General features: G+C 36.9%; 1 long non-coding RNA gene across 2 annotated transcripts in view; it reads right to left on the reverse strand.

Moving 5' to 3' along the window:
- LOC143684798 (uncharacterized) overlaps positions 1-19,261 on the reverse strand; it is a 70,414-nt gene that overhangs the window by 7,209 nt on the left and 43,944 nt on the right. The gene's annotated exons all lie outside the window — the stretch shown is intronic.

Consider the following 19,261-nt stretch of genomic DNA (forward strand, 5'->3'; position numbering starts at 1 on the left):
GCCCAACACTGGACATAGAGGTGAAGGCACCTACATTTGTCTGCAACCCCAGGCAGAGATGCCAAATAAAGAGAGGGTAGCCCAGCCAGTTCGAGCTGCTAATTCATGAGTGAAACCATGGATACTTATTTTTAAAAAGAAGAAAAACCAAAGACAAAGAGAAGAGATTAAACAATAGAACAGTCATCTAAGAGGATTTCCAGAAGGATGTAGCAGAGAAATTAAAGGAGATATAGTTTGAAGAAAAAAAAATCTACTTAAACAGAAAAAAGACTCTGCCTTTAAGTTGAAATGAACTTCCAAATGTTAGCAAAGACATTGGGACAATAAACAGCTACACTGAGATACATTCTGGTGAGATTTCTGAGCTCTGAGGGTAGTGGCTCCGTTATGAGCAGTTATTTAGACAATTATGTCATTCCTTCTTTGCAAGTACATGCTTCCTTATACCACATTATCTTCCTTGAATAGCTTTAATTTTTTCAAGGCACATCATTGACTGATTCTTTTGAATAGCTTTCCTTTGTGACAATCTTTTAGTCTTCACTCATGATTTAAGTAAAAAAAAAAAAAAAGGCTCATTCACTGGCAGAAAAATATATCAGAAAGAAATGGAAAATGTGGAGAAAATGGTTTGCTGCCATGCTAGGCATACCAGAAGCCTGTGCCTGGGGATGGGCACCTGGGATTTTAAGGGAAATCTAAAAAAATATTCTCTGCCCAGACCCAGACCTCAGGGTCCATGTTCTTTCTGAATTCCATTTTGACTCTCTTGATCATGCTCTCCCCTCCATGACTCTAACTATAGGGATCAGTTGATATAACACCTCACTCCTGCTCTTCCTTCCTCTGATTCTTCTCCCTACAATTCCTTGGGCACAAAAGTCTGGGCTTTCCTCTTCCTTTATTCCATTTCCCAATTCTCCATTCTTGGCCTTTAGTAAAACTATAATCAACTTAGGCAGATCTTATACTTGAAATACTACTGACAGCTAAAGAAGTTGAGGCTTTTTTTCCCCCCACTCTCAAGACATTGCTTGGTTTCAGAATCTTTGTATCACTAAAGTGGTAGAAGTAAGTTGCTTTACTCTACAAATAACAGAATATTTATTTAAAAGTGTCCTAATGATTTTTTAAAAAGGTATTTCTTATAATGAGAAATGAGGAAGTTGAATGGCTGCAGTAACTGTTCATTCATTGAATCAGGCTTGTCATCAAGGGTGCAGGCTTAGTCCTTTGGAGGATGATTTCATGCTTCCATTCACCCCCTCTTTGTAGCAAGGTAGCCACAAAGATTTAGCCATTGGATTCTTACTCAGCAACATGCAAAGGGAGTCCATCTCTATGGAAAGAAAAACCTTTCCCAGATCCGTATCCCCTGCCTGTGCAGAGAGCCCCCTGGAACCACTGTACCATTGAGGCTAGGAAACCAAGCCTTGGTTAATGCCAGCCGCTTGGATGGGAGCAACACTTCCAGAGAAGGATCAGGTGCAAGTAGAGGAGATGTTGGTTGGCAAACAAGCATCTTCCATAGAGATCAAGAAATTCTGAGTAGCATCACCATTTTCTTTCATAGAGTGAGGGCCCTCATAGTTCAGCCATGGAAGAGAAGGAGAGAAATCAAAATGCATTAATTAAATATTTTCAAAGCATTATCCATATTAGATCTGCAATGGACAAATATGCATTGAAATATGATCTGTTGATTTCTGTGAGGGTGTGATAAAGTCTGTATCTGTCTTAAGAGGACATAGACAAACAACTTATAAACCTTCCAAGTGGTAGAGAAGAGGCAAACTTCAAACCCCTGAGGCAAGATAACATGATAAGAGAAGGTACTGGGAAGCTCAACCTCAGATACAGGTCTTCAAACCCAATAGAAACATGTGGATTCAAAAGACAGACCCTGAATGGGAAACTTTGCATTCTATGGAAAACCATCAGCGATTTTTATAAAATGAAAATATAAGACCTGAAATGATTATAGGCATACCTTGGAGAAATTGCAGATTTGGTTCCAGACCACAAAAAAAGCAAATATTGCAATAAAATGAATCACATGAGTTTTTTTGGTTTCCTAGTGGATATAAAAATTGTGTTTGCACTATACTATAGTCTATTAAGTATGCAATGGCATTCTGTCTACAAAAAAAAACAATGTATATACCTTACTTTTAAAACACTTTTTTTGCTACAATAATCACCTTGCCTTGATGTTGATAGTTGCTGACTGATCAGGGGAGTGGTTGCTGAAGGTTGGCAATTTGTTAAAATAAGAAAGCAATGAAGTTTCCTGCATCAAATGACACTTCATTTTGTGTAAGACATCAAACATCCGATGCTGTTTGATGGCATTTTACCCACAGGAGAACGTCTTCTAAAATTGAAGTCAATCTTCTCAGGCTATGCCATTGCTTTATCATCTAAGTTGTAATCTTCAAAATCCTCTGCTGTCATTTCAAAACTGTTCACAGCATCTTCACCAGGAGTAGATCCCAACCCAAGAAACCACTTCCTTTGCTCACCCATAAGAAGCAACTCTTCATCCATTAAAGTTTAAGATTTTAGCAGTCATCTTCGGGCTCCTCTTCTAATTCTAGTTCTCTTGCTGTTTTTACTATATGTGCATTTACTTCCTACACTGAAGTCTTGAACCCCCCAATGCCATCCATGAGGGTTGGAATCAATTCCATCCAAACTCCTGTTCATGTTTATATTTTAACTTCTTCCGATGAATCATGAATGTTCTTAATGGCATGTAGAATGGTGAATCCTTTCCAGAAGGTTTTCAATTTACTTTGCCCAGATCCATCAAATAAATCACTATCTATGACAGCTATAACTTCAAAAACTCTTCCTTTCATGTAAACATTTAGAGACCGCTATAGGGTTATGGATTGGCCTAATTCAGTATTGTCATATCTCAGAGAAGAGGAAGGTTGAGGAGAGAAAGACAGACAGGGAAATGGCCTGTCAGTGGAGCAGGTCAGAACACATACAATGTTTATCAGTTAAGTTTGCTATATTATATGGGCATGGTTCATGTGGCTGCAAAACAAATCCACTAGTAACATCACAGATTACTGATCACAGATCACCATAATAGGTATAATAATAATTTAAGAGTTTGAAATATTGCAAGAACTACCAAAATGTGACAGAGAGACATGAAGTGAGGCTTTGAAAAATAATTGCACTGATAGACTTGCTTAATGCAGGGTTGCCACAAGCTTTCAACTGTGAAAAAAAATAATATCTGCAATATGCAATAAAGCTGAGCATAATAAAATGAGATTGACCTGTATGTTTATATCAGCATTTTTAAAACTGATGAAGTCTTTGCAGAGCTGTCCCAAGAATAGCTATCCCAATATGTATGTAATAAATGAAACAAGTAACTGTAAAATTCTATGATTTTTAGACATTTAAGAAATGCCCAGGAGAGAAAATAAATGAATATTTATATTTTCCTTGACCTTAAGAGTAACAAAAGTAACTATTTTCACTTTTTAAGCAATGTTGCTGCCTTATCTTGTTTTTATTCCCTGGAAGCTGCCACTCAGTGACTGTTGGTCTTTCAAATCTTGTTTGTATCTGTGACTTTAAGCAATCTAACTCCTTTAAGTCTATTTCCTGGTTTGCTAAATGAATATAATAATTATAAATGTACAGTGGGTTATTCAAAGAGATGTGGGTGAAAGAGCTTTTTATATTTGACAGGGATTATAAAAATAAGTTATTGTCAAAAATCAAATGTAATGAACAGGAAGAAGAGGATTCTGGTTAACCAAGAGAACAGTGTAAGATGCTCCAAGTGCCATTCCCTCACAGAATGTGTGAACAACAAGCACAAACTGGGTGAGCCATCCTCCTCAAAAATTAGGGAAACAATTACAAACAAGAGTTGCAGTAACTGGGCCAGTGACAGATTTAAAAAATGCTGCTTTAAAAATGGTAGGAGTGGGTGGTACAAGAGTAGCTCAGTGATGGAATTTCCACCTGCCATGTGGGAGACCTGGGTTTGTCCTTGCCAAAAAAAAAAAAAAAGGTAAGAGTAGTTCATGGCCTCTTTGCTGGGGCCCCTCATACCCTCCCTGGTGTTGTGGATCCAGCCTGCACTCCTACTGTGGGTCCCTGGCCCTGTTCTAGTGCTAGCTGAGTAACCCTGCGTACATACTAGAATTCCTGAATGTCAGTATGAATCTATAGGATGGCAGCCAGAAGGAGTGAACCAGTTAACTTGTCTCTGACTCACCCTCCAAGAACTTGTCCTACAAGGAGAAGCAGCTTGCTGATGGTTAAAGCAATGTAAGAAACAATTAAGTTGAAGTTGACTAAGGCCAAGGGTTACCGGCTTTCAGACATATACAAAGCAACCAGGAGGGGGATGTCTATTTCCTGGTGGGTAAAGGGTCTGTAGGTGGGGAAATTCCTAAGGCCATGTGAAAGCATGAATGCAGGATGAGAGCCGGGCTCAGAAAAGATGGAGAGGACCCTGCATTTCATTCCTATCTTGGGCTAGTCTTCTTGATAGAGAGGACTAAACACTAGCCAACTAAAACTATCCTGATTTTTTACAGAATGTTCCAAATGGAAAACATTTTATAAAGTTTTATAAATGTTTATTTCTAAATCTTGGTCTATTCTTTAATTATAGAATTAAAAGCTTGAAATAAATACAGCAAAAAATCACTGGAGTAGGATTACTAAAATTTTCTAGCAACTCATGACATGCTAAATTTATCTTATCTTAAACATGGTAAATTTAGAAACACTCAGTGAATGGGCTACTTTGCTAGTTTACCTTGCATAATTTGGAAGAAAATACTTTTCTCATGTATCTTGTGACAGAATGAGAAATTCAAGTTTAGTATGCAAAACTCTGATTTCTTAGTGTAATCACTTTCGTATAATTAAACACAGTTTCAAAATATAACAGTGTTTTGTTCTGCATGTGGTATCCTTATAACAAAATTGGAATCATTGCTGATACTGATCCCGGAGCTGAAAGGAAGAGAAATTTATGACCCTAAATTGCCAAATTATCCTTTTTCAGATAATTAAAAACACAAGCAAAAGATGTAACCAGGTTTGGCCATGTTAGTGATACTTAGATACTTGGAGATATTAACACAAAGAATAATTGTGTGTGAGGGTGTATATCTTTTAACAAAAGCAAACAACGAACCTGGGTATGAAAAATACTATGTCTACCATTATAAATAATTCATTGCTGACACTATTATAAATTTCTCTGAGAATATGTAAGTTGATGTAATTGCAGTGTGTTTAATTTTATCCAATACTGTTTTGCAAGACACTGGTATCTTATTTGCAGTCAGTGCCTGTTGACGCAGCAGCTGTATGTGATCTTTCCTGCTGTCCTTTCTGTGACATCTGGCAGGACCTGACTATCTAGTCAGATGTCACTTTATTTTTGCTAACTCATTTAAACAGTGTTTGGAGGCCTAATACAATTTCTTTCTTCTATGGTACAGAATGTACATGGGTGTATGTATTTTGTTTATATAATGAAGTATGCATTGCAAAGAGTTCTGCTTCTATATTCCACCCCTGACAACGATGTACCTTAGAAAGTGTTTCCAAGCAGCATGTATCACCTAATTCTTCCTTTATGATGAATTGCATGGACACCTCACAATTTACTTGCTCTCCCATCTGAATTGCCATTTCCATTCTTTCCAGCCCTTCCTAATGTAAACAATGCTTCAAGCAACATTTTTATGACTATCTTAGAAATTATATGTCATGATAACTAGTAAGATAAATCACTGCAAGTTTGACTGCTAAATCTTTTTCTATTCGGACAAAGATTACCCAACTGCGCTTTAAAAGTGCTACATTCCGAGTCGAAAACCCCTTTACAGTGCCCTTGTTTTGACTAGTGGTGCAGAGCACCCAAATTTTGGGTCATACATATTCACAGTATTCAGAATAAAATCATGTGACATGCTGACTTGCTATTTTAAAATAATAAAGATACAAAAATGATTAGGCTAGGGATAGGTACCTTATAAATATCTGCAGACCTACAAAAAACACAAGCAGTGCAGTGCTCCAAACTTCCTCAACTTGCAAGTACATTTACAAGCTCAAAGTCATGCCAGGGAAATGGCAGAAGTAGCTTTGAACAAAATCCAGGTTAAACCAGGTACACAAGTTATCACGATGCTAACTTGGCTATTGGTAGACACACGTGGGTCTTTCCAATGCATTCAATGTTTCTTATAACAACAAATATTCCCCTAAATAATTGACCTTCAATCAAAATCTTTGGATTTCACAGGATACAAGTTGAAAAGCACTGAAAGACTAAGAAATGAAAGTCAAGACCCCAAATTTCCTTGAAAAATAAATAATTCTACCTTGTTCATAGGCTTAAATTTTTATTCTATTTTCAAAGTCATTCAGATGACCCAAATGGACATCTTGAAGGATACAATTTTTTAAATTTTCTTAGTAACCAAAATTTTCTAACTTATTTTATACATTATATTTTCTTCAAAATCACTTCTCCACAAACCAAAGTATTTGACTCCATCTGAAAAGCTGTGAAGACATCCAAAAAAGTGATAACACTTATTTCATCAGTCACATATTCTTTAGCAAGTGGACTATAAAGAAGACCTAGGAGCTCCAACATTATGAGCACTTAAAAAGTAGTCTAACAGAAAATGATTGCAACTTTTTATTTACATGCCCTGCCTAAATACAAGAAGTAACATGTATTATGAGGCTTAGAGGGAAATATATATATGTTACAGCCTAACATAAAATTAGGACTAAAAATACAATTAGGACAAGGTAAAAAAATTAAACATGGAGAAATATTATGAAACCATGAGAATGTTACTGCAGAAAGTACAAGCTATCAGGTTTGTACTGTGGTTACAAGGACCACCAATTTGTCTAGAAATTAGAGGGTGGGGAAACAGAAAAAGCTAAGAACCATCTTGTTCTACTTTTTAAAAAGTGGATCTCTGGCATAAGCATGAGGAAAGGAAATCTTTCCAATGCTCCAAAGGAGAAGTGTATAATGAAACAAACTAACCTGTCAAAACCCCTGCCCATAAAGTGATACACTTATAATTAAATAAATGACAGTGTAACCACTTATTGCAGCTTTAATCTAGACCTCTAATCCAAGAAGTCCACTACTATTAACAATCATTAGTAAATGTGAATGTCTCTTGAGAAAGAAATTCTAATGAAAATGAATCACAGTTCTGTTTTACAGTAAAAAATGTTATTGGATACTGACTCATATGAAGCACTCTGCTCAATATTTTATGTGATCATTTCATTGCAACAATCCTGAAGGGACACATACTATTGTTTTCCCAAATACACAAGCACTGGAACTCAATAAGACTTCAGCTAGTTAAGTCATTCAAAGCCACAGACATAGTAAGGAGCAGAGCCACTGTATGAATCAAACGTATTAACCACAGTTAGCTAGACAATAAATTATTTATTTTGCTGCATTACAAACACAAGATATTGCAAATATTTTGGTAAAATTACTATTGCAAAAATTTTTGGTAGAATATACCAGAAAAATAGTTTTCAAATTATACTTTAGGGAAGTAAATTTATTCAATTAAAATTAGGTGATGAATAAATATTGGAAGGTCAATTTTGGACCTAGAACCTTCCATAAAATAAATCAAGTTTGGAATCTGTATGTATGATTTTGCACAGGAAGAAGGACCTTTCCAGTACAACAAATATTTCAATGGGCACCGTCTCCTAAGAATAAAGTCACATGTGTAATTCTTTGTCTCTCAGCATAAGAAAGAACAAGGGGAAGTGACATATGTTCATGTGAAAGTCCATTGGCCATGTCCTTGTCACTGCACTACGCTATTTGAAGTATGATTGACTAATATTTATGGATTGTTTTACCCATGATATCATATTGAAATCATCTCTGGGTTTAGCCCACCCCCACCTCCAATTTATACCGCGAGCTTTCTGAAGATTCAGTAAAGAATAGGTGCCCTATAGATATCTATAGGACTTCAAACCAAGAAATAAATTATATGTCAGGCCCTAGGTTATCACATTACGTAACATCATCTCATTTTAATTCTCTGCAAACTTTCTGAAGAGTTATTGTTAGCCATTGTTTTAGTTTGCTAAAGCTGCCTAATATAACATACCAGAAAAGTGCTGACTTTTCACAATGAGATTTTATTAGTTTATGTAGCGGTCAGGTTCTCAAGAGAAAAAGAACGAACAGGAGATATCTGTAAATACGAGTCTCTATAAAAAAGTGTCTCACACAACTGTGGGAGCGCAGGAGTCTAAACTCTGTAGGGCAGCTGTGAGCCAGAAACTCCCATAAAGGACTTCCTTAAATTCCCCAGGAGAGGCTGGCCGGCCTCTGCATAAAAAAAGAGATTCTCTCTCCTGACTCCTCCTTTTAAGCCTCCGGTTGATTAGGTTAAAATGTCACTCATTGCAGAGGGCATTCCCTTTAGCTGATGTTAGATGTAATCAACCATAGCTGAAATCTACATGCTGAGGGTTTAAGTCCACAGCAGCAGAACAACTAGGCACCGTTATCTGACCTAGCTGACACCTGAACCTAACTACCATATACCCACCCCTTGTCAACTTGGCAGCTATACACGTCACCTTAAACCATTAATCTCTAAACAGAAAATAATCACAGATATACTTCATTTAACAAGCTCATCTGTCTTGTATACAAAGCACTAAATCTTTCCAGAATAGGGTGCAAGGTCTTGGATAAACTTGATACCCTATAGCTTAAATACTATAACATGAACAATACAATTTATGTCATATAATAAGATGAAAACAAGATACTTGTTTTATGTACAAATGCAAACATACTCATAACAAAACAAGAAGGAAATATTCACACCTCATAGTCCTCCTTTCCGCCACTTGTCATATAGTCATAGTTAATATCCCATTACCCATTCCATATTCCCTTTATCCTCAGCAAGCACCTCAGTTGGCCATCATTCTTTGTCTGCAAGGGTGACCCATACCTTCATTCCTGAAGTTTCTGGGCCATTGGTAGTCCTGCCTGGATTGGGTGGTTGCAATTTTCCATTGACTTTAATCACAGGGCATGACAATACTAAGAGAAGCTAGGGGATCTCCTGTATTCCAGGAAAACACCTCTTTACCCCATTTGTAGTTGCAGCCCTGTTTCCAGTTGATAGTCAAGATCAATCACCCTAGCCAGTATAGTATTTTCCCTCTTTGCTTGTTGATTCAGAGACATGAGGAGCCCAAAGTGGCCAGGTGGCAGCATTGCATTCTGGTTCAATAGAATCGTTGTTGTATCTCCTTTTGGAACTCAGACCTGTAGACCAGCATAGCTCAAGATTTCAGGGACAGGAAGCAAAAAATTTCCTAGTGGATCACTAAGGGGAATAGTGAGGGGTGACATTTCCATTTCTAACTCTTGATTCCTAGACCTGTGAATGCTGGAAATGGGAGAAACAACACCATAGAATGGATGCTCATTCAGAGCATAAATAGCTTACTGGAGAACATTATCCCAGCCCTGCAAGTTGCCACCTAGTTGGTGCTATAATTGAGTCTTCAAAAGGCCATTCCATCATTCTATCAATCCAGCTGCTTCAGGAAGACCAGGTGCCCATTTCTGCCTTTCATTTGCTGTGAAGTGGGTTTCCTGAACAGAAGCAAAGCTGTGGGAAATACCATGAAGATGGATAAGGCATTATGTAAGCACATGGATGGTAGTTTTGGCAGAAGCATTGTGTGCAAGGAAGGAAAACCCATATACAGAGCATGTATCTATTCTATCTATAACAAATTTCTGCTCCTTCCATGATAGAAGTGGTCCAATGGTATCAACCTGCTCTAGGTACTGAGGTTGATAGCTTCGGGGAATAGTGCCATGTAAGGAGTTGGCTGTGTGTCTCTGCTGCTGGCAGATTGGGCACTCAGCAGTGTCTGTAGCCAGGTTGACCTTGGTGAGTGGAAGTTCATGTTGCTGAGCCCATGCATAACCTTCATCCCTACCACCATTACTATTTTTTTCAGGAGTCTATTGGGCAATGACAGGAGTGGCTGGGGAACAAGGCTGATTTGTATCCACAAAACAGGTCATCTTATCTACTTGACCATTAAAACCTTCCTCTGCTAAAGTAACCCTCTAGTGAGCATTCACAAAGGACATGAATATCTTCATGATTTCTGCCCACTTAGAAAAGTTGATCTACGTACCTCTTCCCCAGATCTCTTTTTCACCAAACTTCCAATCATGCTCCTTCAGGTCCCTTACCATCCAGTCAAACCATTAGCAACAGCCCATGGATCAGTATATAAACACACTCCTGCCAGTTCTCCTTCCAAGTAAAATAAATAACCATATGCACTGTTCAAAATTCTCCCCACTAGGAGGATTTCCCTTCACCACTGTCCTGGAATATTCCAGAGGGGGGCTGCAGTGCTGCAGCTGTCCACTTTCAAATAGTATTTTCATATCATACAGAACCATCTGTGAACAAGGCCCAAGCTTTCTCTTCCTCAGTCAAGTAAGGAAATTCCCAAGAAGTCATAGCTCTGGGCTTAGAAAGAGAAGGTAATGCGGCAAAAGTGGGGGCCATGGGCATTTGGGCCACTTCCACATATAACTTACTTGAGGCTTCAGGACCTGTTTAGGCCCTATCTTGTATACACCATTTCCATTTTATTATGGAGTGCTGTTGTACATGCCCAACTTTATGGCTTGGTGTGTCAGACAACACCCAGCTCATGGCAGGCAACTCAGGTCTCATGGTAACTTGGCGGTCATTGTTTAAGCATTCATCCTCTACTAAGGCCCAGTAGCAGGCCCAAAGCTTTTTCTCAAAAGGAAACTACTTATCTGCAGAGGATGTTAAGGCTTTTCTCCAAAATGGTCAGGGTCTGCATTGTGATTCTCCCATAGGGACCTGCCAAAGGCTCCAGACAGCACCTCTATTTGCCACTGAAACTTCCAACACCATTGGATCTGCTGGATCATATGGCCCAAGTGGCAGAGCAGCTTGCACAGCAGTCTGGACTTGTCACAGACCCTCCTCTTGTTTTGGTCCCCACTCAAAGCTAGCAGTTTTTCTGGTCATTCAGTAAATGTGCTGGAGCAGTACACTCACATAAGGAATATGCTGTCCTCAAAATCCAAGGAGGACAAGTAGGCACTGTGCCTCTTTTTTGGTCATTGGAGGGACCAGATGCAACAGCTTATTCTTTACCTTAGAAGGGATATCTTTTTTTTTTTCTTTTAACGTGAGTTTTTTATTGAAGTATTGCATATATCATAAGTATATGGTTTGAGAAATTTTTCACTAAGTGAACACATCCCAAATTAAGAAACAGAACATAACCAACATCCAGAAGTCCTTTTCTGGTTTATGGGAGTCATTTATATTGAACATTTATGCTCCTGCTGTATAGTTTTCCATTATTATGAATATACCCTAAATGGCAATTTATTTATCTATCCTACTACGGACGGCACTGGGTTGTTTTCAGTTAGGGGCTATTATAAGTAGTTCTGCTGTGAGGATTTTCTTATGTGTCACCTCGTGAACATATGTGTGCCTTTCTGTTGAGAATATCCCTGAGAAGTGGAATTGCCAGGTTACAGGATACACATATGTTCAGTTTTGATAGGATCTGTATAACAGCTTTCCAGAATATTTATAGTGGATTATGACCCACTGAAAAAATGGGAATTCCTCAGTCTATACTGATATAAGTAAACAAACAAACTAATAAACAAATGGGGAAGAAGCGGATCACTCCCCTCCTTTACCCTAGAATGCCTACTGATCAGTGTAGGACTTAAGGAATCACCATTTGGTAACCATCATAGTAAAAATTGATCTAGAAAATTATACTAAACCTATTGGGTGAAATTTTGAAGAGAAACAGGGTAATAACATGGTTTCAAAGTATCTCCCCACAGATATTACTAATAATTATTAATGAACATGCTAGTTACTTAAAAATACTTTTTAACTTCACAGAGGAGAAATCTGAAACATGCCTTTTGTGTGACATCCCACCAATGGGCCAAATCAGTGGGTGCACTCAGAAGAACATAATACTAATTCTGTGGTATTCCTGGAAGACTACTGAATTCAAATTTGAGGAAACATGAGACAGAACCAAATTGAGGAACATTCTATAAATCCATAGCCTGTACTCTTCAAAAAAACGTCACGGTCATGAAGATAAGGAAAGACTGAGAAAGTGGTCCAGATTGAAGGAGACTTGAAAAGATCTGAAAACTAAATGTAATGCATGATTCTGTCTTGGATCCTTGAACTGTAAAAGACTTGAGCGGAATAATTCGTGGAGTTTGAGTGAGGACTGTGAATTTGATGGAGTATTTTTTTTTTATTAATTAACGGAAAAAAAGAAATTAACCCAACATTTAGAAATCATACCATTCTACATATGCAATCAGTAATTCTTAACATCATCACATAGATGCATGATCATCGTTTCTTAGTACATTTGCATCTGTTTAGAAGAACTAGCAACACAACAGAAAAAGATATAGAATGTTAATATAGAGAAAAAAAGTAATAATAATAGTAAAAAAAAAAAAAAAGACATACAAACAACCAGACAGACAAAAACAAAAAAAACAAAAACCTATAGCTCAGGTGCAGCTTCATTCAGTGTTTTTTTTTTTGTTTTTTTTTTTTTTATTAATTAAAAAAAGAATTAACAAAACAATTAGAAATCATTCCAATCTACATGTACAATCAGTAATTCTTAATAACATCACATAGTTGCATATTCATCATTTCTTAGTACATTTGCATCGATTTAGAAAAAGAAATAAAAAGACAACAGAATAAGAATTAAAACAATAATAGAAAGAAAAAAAACAAAAAAAACAAAAACAAAAAACCTATACCTCACATGCAGCTTCATTCAGTGTTTTAACATAATTGCATTACAATTGGGTAGTATTGTGCTGTCCATTTCTGAGTTTTTATATCCAGTCCCGTTGTACAGTCTGTATCCCTTCAGCTCCAATTATCCCTTCTCTTTTTTTTTTTTTTTTAATTAACGGAAAAAAAGAAATTAACCCAACATTTAGAGATCATACCATTCTACACATGCAATCATTAATTCTTAACATCATCACATAGATGCATGATCATCATTTCTTAGTACATTTGCATTGGTTTAGAAGAACTAGCAACATAACCGAAAAAGATATAGAATGTTAATATAGAGAAAAAAATAAAAGTAATAATAGTAAAATCAAAACAAAACAACACAAAACAAAACAAAAACCTATAGCTCAGATGCAGCTTCATTCAGTGTTTTAACATGATTACTTTACAATTAGGTATTATTGTGCTGTCCATTTTTGAGTTTTTGTATCTAGTCCTGTTGCACAGTCTGTATCCCTTCAGCTTCAATTCCCCATTGTCTTACCCTGTTTCTAACTCCTGCTGAACTCTGTTACCAATGACATATTTCAAGTTTATTCTCGAATGTCCGTTCACATCAGTGGGACCATACAGTATTTGTCCTTTAGTTTTTGGCTGGATTCACTCAGCATAATATTCTCTAGGTCCATCCATGTTATTACATGGTTCATAAGTTTATCTTGTCTTAAAGCTGCATAATATTCCATCGTATGTATATACCACAGTTTGTTTAGCCACTCTTCTGTTGATGGAGATTTTGGCTGTTTCCATCTCTTTGCAATTGTAAATAATGCTGCTATAAACATTGGTGTGCAAATGTCCGTTTGTGTCTTTGCCCTTAAGTCCTTTGAGTAGATACCTAGCAATGGTATTGCTGGGTCGTATGGCAGTTCTATATTCAGCTTTTTGAGGAACCGCCAAACTGCCTTCCACAGTGGTTGCACCCTTTGACATTCCCACCAACAGTGGATAAGTGTGCCTCTTTCTCCGCATCCTCTCCAGCACTTGTCATTTTCTGTTTTGTTGATAATGGCTATTCTGGTGGGTGTGAGGTGATATCTCATTGTGGTTTTGATTTGCATTTCTCTAATGGCCAGGGACATTGAGCATCTCTTCATGTGCCTCTTGGCCGTCCGTATTTCCTCTTCTGAGAGGTGTCTGTTCAAGTCTTTTTCCCATTTTGTAATTGGGTTGGCTGTCTTTTTGTTGTTGAGATGAACAATCTCTTTATAAATTCTGGATACTAGACCTTTATCTGATATATCATTTCCAAATATTGTCTCCCATTGTGAAGGCTGTCTTTCTACTTTCTTGATGAAGTTCTTTGATGCACAAAAGTGTTTAATTTTGAGGAGTTCCCATTTATTTATTTCCTTCTTCAGTGCTCTTGCTTTAGGTTTAAGGTCCATAAAACCGCCTCCAGTTGTAAGATCCATAAGATATCTGCCAACATTTTCCTCTAACTGTTTTATGGTCTTAGACCTAATGTTTAGATCTTTGATCCATTTTGAGTTAACTTTTGTATAGGGTGTGAGAGATGGGTCTTCTTTCATTCTTTTGCATATGGATATCCAGTTCTCTAGGCACCATTTATTGAAGAGACTGCTCTGTCCCAGGTGAGTTGGCTTGACTGCCTTATCAAAGATCAAATGTCCATAGATGAGAGGGTCTATATCTGAGCACTCTATTCGATTCCATTGGTCGATATATCTATCTTTATGCCAATACCATGCTGTTTTGACCACTGTGGCTTCATAATATGCCTTAAAGTCAGGCAGCGCGAGACCTCCAGCTTCGTTTTTTTTCCTCAAGATGCTTTTAGCAATTCGGGGCACCCTGCCCTTCCAGATAAATTTGCTTATTGGTTTTTCTGTTTCTGAAAAATAAGTTGTTGGGATTTTGATTGGTATTGCATTGAATCTGTAAATCAATTTAGGTAGGATTGACATCTTAACTATATTTAGTCTTCAAATCCATGAACACGGTATGCCCTTCCATCTATTTAGGTCTTCTGTGATTTCTTTTAGCAGTTTTTTGTAGTTTTCTTTATATAGGTTTTTTGTCTCTTTAGTTAAATTTATTCCTAGGCATTTTATTCTTTTAGTTGCAATTGTAAATGGGATTCGTTTCTTGATTTCCCCCTCAGCTTGTTCCTTACTAGTGTATAGAAATGCTACAGATTTTTGTTCATTCAGTGTTTTAACATGATTACTTTACAATTAGGTATTATTGTGCTGTCCATTTTTGAGTTTTTGTATCTAGTCCTGTTGCACAGTCTGTATCCCATCAGCTTCAATTACCCATTGTCTTACCCTGTTTCTAACTCCTGCTGGACTCTGTTACCAATGACATATTTCAAGTTTATTCTCAAATGTCCGTTCACATCAGTGGGACCATACAGTATTTGTCCTATAGTTTTTGGCTGGACTCACTCAGCATAATATTCTCTAGGTCCATCCATGTTATTACATGTTTCATAACTTTATCTTGTCTTAAAGCTGCATAATATTCCATCGTATGTATATACCACAGTTTGTTTAGCCATTCTTCTGTTGATGGACATTTTGGCTGTTTCCATCTCTTTGCAATTGTAAATAACGCTGCTATAAACATTGGTGTGCAAATGTCCGTTTGTGTCTTTGCCCTCAAGTCCTTTGAGTAGATACCTAGCAATGGTATTGCTGGGTTGTATGGCAATTCTATATTCAGCTTTTTGAGGAACCGCCAAACTGCCTTCCACAGTGGTTGCACCATTTGACATTCCCACCAACAGTGGATAAGTGTGTCTCTTTCTCCGCATCCTCTCCAGCACTTGTCATTTTCTGTTCTGTCGATAATGGCCATGCTGGTGGGTGTGAGATGATATCTCATTGTGGTTTTGATTTGCATTTCTCTAATGGCCAGGGACATTGAGCATCTCTTCATGTGCCTTTTGACCATTTGTATTTCCACTTCTGATAGGTGTCTATTTAAGTCTTTTTCCAATTTTGTAATTGGGTTGGCTGTCTTTTTGTTGTTGAGATGAACAATCTCTTTATAAATTCTGGATACTAAAACTTTATCTGATATGTCATTTCCAAATATTGTCCCCCATTGTGTAGGCTGTCTTTCTACTTTCTTGATGAAGTTCTTTGATGCACAAAAGTGTTTAATTTTGAGGAGCTCCCATTTATTTATTTCCTTCTTCAGTGCTCTTGCTTTAGGTTTAAGGTCCATAAAACCACCTCCAATTGTAAGTTTCATAAGATATCTCCCAACATTTTCCTCTAACTGTTTTATGGTCTTAGACCTAATGTTTAGATCTTTGATCCATTTTGAGTTAACTTTTGTATAAGGTGTGAGAGATGGGTCTTCTTTCATTCTTTTGCATATGGATATCCAGTTCTCTAGGCACCATTTATTGAAGAGACTGTTCTGACCCAGGTGAGTTGGCTTGACTGCTTTATCAAAGATCAAATGTGCATAGATGAGAGGGTCTATATCTGAGCACTCTATTCAATTCCATTGGTCGATATATCTATCTTTATGCCAATACCATGCTGTTTTGACCACCGTGGCTTCATAATATGCCTTAAAGTCAGGCAGCGCGAGACCTCCAGCTTCGTTTTTTTTCCTCAAGATGTTTTTAGCAATTCGGGGCACCCTGCCCTTCCAGATAAATTTGCTTATTGGTTTTTCTATTTCTGAAAAATAAGTTGTTGGGATTTTGACTGGTATTGCATTGAATCTGTAAATCAATTTAGGTAGGATTGACATCTTAACTATATTTAGTCTTCAAATCCATGAACACGGTATGCCCTTCCATCTATTTAGGTCTTCTGTGATTTCTTTTAGCAGTTTTTTGTAGTTTTCTTTATATAGGTTTTTTGTCTCTTTAGTTAAATTTATTCCTAGGTATTTTATTCTTTTTGTTGCAATTGTAAATGGGATTGGTTTCTTGATTTCCTCCTCAGCTTGTTCATTACTAGTGTACAGAAATGCTACAGATTTTTGAATGTTGATCTTGTAACCTGCTACTTTGCTGTACTCATTTATTAGCTCTAGTAGTTTTGTTGTGGATTTTTCCAGGTTTTCGACGTATAGTATCATATTGTCTGCAAACAGTGATAGTTTTACTTCTTCCTTTCCAATTTTGATGCCTTGTATTTCCTTTTCTTGTTTAATTGCTCTGGCTAGAACCTCCAACACGATGTTGAATAATAGTGGTGATAGTGGACATCCTTGTCTTGTTCCTGATCTTAGGGGGAAAGTTTTCAATTTTTCCCCATTGAGGATGATATTAGCTGTGCGTTTTTCATATATTCCCTCTATCATTTTAAGGAAGTTCCCTTGTATTCCTATCTTTTGAAGTGTTTTCAACAGGAAAGGATGTTGAATCTTGTCGAATGCCTTCTCTGCATCAATTGAGATGATCATGTGATTTTTCTGCTTTGATTTGTTGATATGGTGTATTACATTAATTGATTTTCTTATGTTGAACCATCCTTGCATACCTGGGATGAATCCTACTTGGTCATGATGTCTAATTCTTTTAATGTGTTGTTGGATACGATTTGCTAGAATTTTATTCAGGATTTTTGCATCTATATTTGTTAGAGAGATTGGTCTGTAGTTTTCTTTTTTTGTAATATCTTTGCCTGGTTTTGGTATGAGGGTGATGTTGGCTTCATAGAATGAATTAGGTAGTTTTCCCTCCGCTTCAATTTTTTTGAAGAGTTTGAGGAGAATTGATACTAATTCTTTCTGGAATGTTTGATAGAATTCAGATGTGAAGCCGTCTGGTCCTGGACTTTTCTTTTTAGGAAGCTTTTGAATGACTAATTCAATTTCTTTACTTGTGATTGGTTTGTTGAGGTCATCTATTTCTTCTTGAGTCAAAGTTGGTTGTTCATGTCTTTCCGGGAACCCGTCCATTTCATCTAAATTGTTGTATTTATTAGCATAAAGTTGTTCATAGTATCCTGTTATTACCTCCTTTATTTCTGTGAGGTCAGGAGTTATGTCTCCTCTTCCATTTCTGATCTTATTTATTTGCATCCTCTCTCTTCTTCTTTTTGTCAATCTTGCTAAGGGCCCATCAATCTTATTGATTTTCTCATAAAACCAACTTCTGGTCTTATTGATTTTCTCTATTGTTTTCATGTTTTCAATTTCATTTATTTCTGCTCTAATCTTTGTTATTTCTTTCCTTTTGCTTGCTTTGGGATTAGTTTGCTGTTCTTTCTCCAGTTCTTCCAAGTGGACAGTTAATTCCTGCATTTTTGCCTTTTCTTCTTTTCTGATATAGGCATTTAGGGCAATAAATTTCCCTCTTAGCACTGCCTTTGCTGCGTCCCATAAGTTTTGATATGTTGTGTTTTCATTTTCATTCGCCTCAAGGTATTTACTAATTTCTCTTGCAATTTCTTCTTTGACCCACTCGTTGTTTAAGAGTGTGTTGTTGAGCCTCCACGTATTTGTGAATTTTCTGGCACTCCACCTATTATTGATTTCCAACTTCATTCCTTTATGATCCGAGAAAGTGTTTTGTATGATTTCAATCTTTTTAAATTTGTTAAGACATGCTTTGTGACCCAGCATATGGTCTATCTTTGAGAATGATCCATGAGCACTTGAGAAAAAGGTGTATCCTGCTGATGTGGGATGTAATGTCCTATAAATGTCTGTTAAGTCTAGCTCATTTATAGTAATATTCAGATTCTCTATTTCTTTGTTGATCCTCTGTCTAGATGTTCTGTCCATTGATGAGAGTGGGGAATTGAAGTCTCCAACTATTATGGTATATGTGTCTATTTTCCTTTTCAGTGTTTGCAGTGTATTCCTCACGTATTTTGGGGCATTCTGGTTCAGTGCGTAAATATTTATGATTGTTATGTCTTCTTGTTTAATTGTTCCTTTATTAGTAGATAGTGTCCTTCTTTGTCTCTTTTAACTGTTTTACATTTGAAGTCTAATTTGTTGGATATTAGTATAGCCACTCCTGCTCTTTTCTGGTTGCTATTTGCATGAAATATCTTTTCCCAACCTTTCACTTTCAACTTATGTTTATCTTTGGGTCTAAGATGTGTTTCCTCTAGACAGCATATAGAAGGATCCTGTTTTTCAATCCATTCTGCCAGTCTGTGTCTTTTGATTGGGGAATTCAGCCCATTAACATTTAGTGTTATTACTGTTTGGATAATATTTTCCTCTACCATTTTGCCTTTTGTATTATATATATCATATCTGACTTTCCTTCTTTCTACACTATTCTCCATACCTCTCTCTTCTGTCTTTTCATATCTGCCTCTAGT

This window comes from Tamandua tetradactyla, chromosome 1 (assembly GCF_023851605.1).
Source record: "Tamandua tetradactyla isolate mTamTet1 chromosome 1, mTamTet1.pri, whole genome shotgun sequence".
NCBI lineage: Eukaryota > Metazoa > Chordata > Mammalia > Pilosa > Myrmecophagidae > Tamandua > Tamandua tetradactyla.